The sequence below is a fragment of the Vicugna pacos genome, chromosome 18 (genome assembly GCF_048564905.1).
Source record: "Vicugna pacos chromosome 18, VicPac4, whole genome shotgun sequence".
In the NCBI taxonomy this organism is placed as follows: Eukaryota; Metazoa; Chordata; class Mammalia; order Artiodactyla; family Camelidae; genus Vicugna; species Vicugna pacos.
Window position 1 is genome coordinate 41,866,544 of NC_133004.1, and position 5,581 is coordinate 41,872,124.

Genomic DNA, 5,581 nt, shown 5'->3' on the forward strand with positions numbered 1-5,581 from the left:
TCCCCGGGGACCGTGCAGGAGCGCGCGCTGGAGCAGCAGGGGCACCTCCCGCGCTAACTGCGCCCCTCAAGGCTCGCGGTCGCCAGGGCCCTTTACTCCTCCATGCCTTTACACCTGCTTTCCCTCTGTAAGAACGACCTTCCAGACACACCGTTGGACCCAGCGCCTCCCTCCAGGGGCTTTAGAGCCCAGTCAGGGTCAACACGTGTTTATTCCGCGCCTCTGTTGCTTGGTGCGAGGTTTAGGGGCGGAGTGTTCGAAGGGAAGCACCGAGTCTTACCGGTTCACATAAAAAAGGCCGCGACCCCAAGTAGTGTGTGGGGGCAGGGGGTGGTCGGGAAAGGCTTCCTGAAAGAGCCGGCACCTGAGCTCAGATTTGATGGGTGGGGTGGACCAAGAAGTGAGGTCAGAGTGCCCCAGCAGAGGAAGCACGACGAGCCCAGCGAGCCGTGAGGATCGATGGCATTGCCACCCCATCACAGCCACTGGAGCGGGCGGCTGAACTTGGTCATTCGGGTGGTAACCTGGAGGCGATGGGAAGCGGCGGGAAGATTTAAAGGCGGGGAGGGACAGATTTTAGAAAGATACTAAGAGAAACCTGCGAGAGAGACTGAGCAAGAGGAGAGGGAGGTGGGGAAATGAGAAGATGACTGTAGGTTTAAGATGAGGCTAGATACTGCAGTCCAAGGGAGAAAGGATGAGAGACAGAACCGGGGCAGTCGTGAGACTAGAGACTGTAAGGAGGGTTTGGGTATGAAACCTACTTGGGAAATAAAATTGGCAAGGTTTGAGGATTGATTGGATGCGGAGGATGAGAGAGAAAGTGGGATAATTTAGTAAATGACAAAGGCCACATTCTCATATTAATAAGAATTGACTTTTAAAAAGCAGACAACTGGTTGGTTATCTGGAAGAAGGTAACACTGGGTCCATTCCTTATACCACAAGCCAGGGCACAATCCAGCCATGTTCACAGAGTCTCACATTCTTTTATATTACCAATTACATTATCAACCCATCTTGGAAATAGCGTCGGATGACCTCCTCATTCACTAACATGCCCTCACATCCAAGAGGGTTGAGGCCAAACCTTACCATCCAGGGCCAAGAGAAACAGCCCGACTGGCTCAGACAATCTGTCTTGGAAGAATGAATTATACCCAGCGCTATCAAAAACCATTATTCACCTTGCCATGGAGAAGACATAGGGAAGAGGGCATTCTGGAAGAGGGAGAGAGATTGGATCAGATCACATGTTTCCAGATCAGCCTTGGAGAAGAGAAATGGGATTCTCTGAATTGGGAAGAAAAGAACCAAAGATGGGTGATGGTCTAGGTTAGGGCTCAGCAAACTTTTCCTGTGAAGGGCCAGATAGTAACTACCGTAGGCTTTTCAGGACGCATAGTCTGTCACCTGTTCTTCATTTTTACAATCCTTTAAAATTGTAAGAACCATTCTTAGCTCACAGCCAGGGCTGGATTTGACAGAAGAACTGTAGTTTGCTCGCCTCTGAAGTTGATTAGTTTAAAATTATTCTAGAGAAAGCTTTAAGGAGTTCATTCTTAACCAGATAAATTCTGACCTCATGCTCCTAGCCCTGAGAGACCAGTTGATAACTGAGGATTGCCAGGGAAATGGCACTGTCCGAAGACAGATTTCATGAAGGTGAGCAAATGAAGGCATTTTTTTCCTAGCAAAGAACATGGTACGGAATGAATGGAGAGCATTGTAGGGGCAAGAAAAAAGAAGGGAAAAAGGGAGGAAAGGAAGGAGAAAGGGACAGAGATACAGAGGGAGAGAGGAAGAAAATCATTAGACAAGAGATAGAGAAGAGATGAGGGTAAAAGATGAGATATAGACAGTGTCATGACCATAGAAAGGAAACAGGAGAAAAGGCAGCAGAGTTCACTTTAAAAATTTAAAAACCTGTACTGAACATCAGAGGGCTTGGGTATCAGGCCCGGCATTGGAGTAAATAATTCACCTCTCTGGCTCTTTAATAAAAAAATGGGTAGCACTATACCTGGCCTATCTTTAGCAGAAATGGTAGGCATGAATACTGTTTTAGCCTTAACTATAGAAATGAAGGTTATAGGAGGTCATAGTGCTGATGTGGACAGTTTTGGATATTTGACTTTTATTACCCAACTTACCCTTTAAGATTTAATATGAATTTTTATCTAATTCAATACATTTACATGATTCAATAGTATAAATATAAACTCATATAAAAAGCTACACACAGAACTATTACTCCTGCCTCTGCCCACGCCACCCACCCCATTCCCTAACCTACCCTCACCTCTAAAGATCAATTAGTTTATTATACGGTCTTCAAGTGTTTATTTATTTATAAATACTAATATTCATATATTCTATTTTCTCCTCCTTTCTAACACAAAAGGAAGGACAGTAGGCACCTTGCTTTTTATCGTGTAATATGTCCTAGAAAAGATTCCGTATCAGTACATACAGGCCTTTCTCTTTCTTCTTTTTTAAAGCTGGTGTGGATGTAACAATACTTTATTTAAAGTATCCCCTGCTGATGGACATTTGAGTTGCTTCTAATCATTTGTTATTATAAATGCAGCAGTAATTAATAACCATGCACCTATGTCATTTTTAAATATGTGTGCAGGTTTATCTGTCAGATAAATTCTTAAATGGAGACTTTGGGCAGGATTAAATCATATGGCTTCTTCAGTTTTGTAGATACCGCCAGATTCCCCTCAGTAGGGCTGCATCACTTTGCATTTCCATCCACAATGTATGATGGTGCCTGTTTCCTGGTCATTTGGCCAACACAGTGTGTTGCATCAAACTTTGGATTTTTGCAAATCTTATAGGGAGAAATGGCATTTTGGTAGAGTTTTCTCCATGTTTTGAAAATTCTGCACTTCTTTTCTTCCAGTTTCTTTAACACATTAATAGAGTTTAATCATAGATTGTTTTATTACAATTTTATTGTAATAAATTGTTTATTGTAATTTTTTGTAATTGTAATAAACAATTATTACAAAATTTATTAATATAAAATTGTTTGAAAGTCGGTGTCAGCTAACCCCAGTATTTGGGTCACTGTGGCATCTGCTTCTATTGGTTGTTTATTCTCTTGTCAGTCACATTTTTTGCATGTCTAGTAATTCTGCACTGTATGCCAGTATTCATGCATAAGGGAAGTAAAGAGGCTCCCGGACTTCCATGATGGGGCCGGGCTTTGTTCCAGAGTAAGTGTCTATTCCAGTTAAAAAAAAAAAAACAAAGCTCTGCCTCATCATGGAAGAAGTTGATATCGTGTACCAATTTTCCTAAGTAAACGTTACTCCTTTCCATTAGGCTCATTTTCAAGGGAACTTTATTTCAGGAAAAGTTTCTTGAATTTTAGTTTTAAATATTTGTTTTGTCCTTTATTTCTATTTTTTTCCCCCACCTGCCCCGGGTCCCCACCCATGGCCCCTGTTTTTCTGTGTTCTTCCCTCAGGACTCCTATTTTACATATTCGATCGCCTTTACCTGTCTTTTTATAGCTCTCTTCCACTACACGCCAATCTTTTCATTTCCTCATTTCATTTTCTTCATTTTTATTATTTTCATCCTTTATGTCTTACTGTCCTGGTATCTGTTCTCTCTGGTGCGTCTTGTATTCAGTCTTCATTTCTGACTTTCTCCAGTTCTTTCTTGGATTCTATCAGTTCCCATTTCCTGTCTTCCTATTATCTGGCCTCACCTTCCATTGTCAGGGCATTTCTTCCCAAAGTTCCTGTAATTCTGCTTTGTGGGATCCCCCCCTCTGCCCCCAGCTGCAATTGCTTTATAAGTTTTCTAGTTTATGTTGGATTATAATTCCTCCACTTTGTGGCAAGTTTTCCACTGAGTTTTCTTCACATCCAGACTTTCACTTGCCTTTCTGCTTTTTCTTATAATACCTTTGTGTTGATACTGCGGTTTTAGTCGTAGCTGAGTATGTTTGATTTTCCTGGACCAGCCATTTTCAGGGGGGTACTGTCGAGGGGCGCTGTCGGGTGGGTAGGCAGAGCACTCCATGTCTTGGCGCAGGGGCTCTTCCTTCCACTGCTTCACTGAGGGATTCTTTTTGAATATGTAGCTCCGCACGTAGCCAGGATTCCCAATTCTTCTGTCCTGACTTGGCTCAGAGGGCTTGTAGCACTACTCACTACCTTCCATTCCCTAGCAGCCACTGCTCAAGAGATACTGCCATCTGCCTTCCAAGCAGATCACCCCTCTTCTATACATGGGACTGTCTTCCATCTTTCCCTTAGTCGACTCCCATGCTGTTTCCATGCCAGCCCTGTCCCCTTCAACACACACTGCCCCACCACATTTTTTCTCCTAGTCATAGACATTCCCTGAGGGTGGGTCCTTCTCAGACACCTGAAGCTGAATCCGTATTTGCTAGTAATTTTTGGAATCTGCCACCACTAGGGCGACTAGTGACCCGGCCCACTGCGCCCACCCTGCCGCCCTCCCAGCTGGGGCTTCCCATCCTGGGTCTGCTGGGCGAGGGAAGTTTGGGCCTACGTATTTCAGAGTTTGTAGATTTTCTCTATTCCTAGTTTCACTGACAATTATAGTTTCTATTTTTTTTTGAAGGGGGAAAAGTGAGAAGACTGGAACTGGGCTGTCACCATATCCCTGTAAGAAAGAAACTCCCAAGACACCTTTTGGAGAGAAATGGAACAAGAAACTAGAAACAATCTAACGAGCACACCTAGTGCCTGTTTTCCAAGTGTGCAGGTCTTAGCCCTTCTGCTTGAGCATGGGCCTCTGGAGGACGGGAGCTGACTGACACCTCTGCGCACCCCCATGGGGCACTACACAAGGTCAGCCTTTAATGAACAATGTCTAATAGTCACAACAGAGCGCAACTGATTCTAGCCACATCCACCACATCCTCTCTCCAGAAAGATACGCACAGCTCCCTGGACTTATTTGGAGGTTGCACTGTCTAAGTTCTAAGAGCTTTTCCCACATCCGTGTTCTTTAGAAAGAGAGGAGGGGCGGCACTGCTACTGATACTGTTGAGATGAAGGGTAGGTGTGAAGCCAGCAGAGGGCTCGGATCACCGTTCCAGCCTTCCCACTGCCCCAGGGCACCTGCACCTCCCAGCTACACCCACCCTAGCTGGGAAGCGGAGTGCTCCCCAGTCTGAAAGCACCTTCAGGACTGTGAAGGGGGCACTCGGAGGTGCCTTCAGGAGGCTTCCGGCTCTAGTGAAGGGGTGGAAGGCCGACACGACTGGCTAAGTTGCCTGTGCCATCCCCAGAGGCACGGCTTCTTACGCTCAGACTTCCAGACCTGGGAGCTCAATCCTGGGGAGGCTTCCACCTTTAACCACTCCCAGCCCTTCCCTCCAACACATACTTGAGAAAAGTCTCCTGCACAGAGTCGCACTTTTGTCTGGGGACGTCACTTTTTCTTTTCAGTGTCACTAACTCAGACACCTTCTGTTGTGATTATATTCTGCTAAGCTTTTGTGTTACAAAAGCTCCCGTCACTTGATCATTTTGTAATGTGCCGCCCACCCACCCTGCCGTCCAGGCTCCAGACTGGTTTTTTGAGG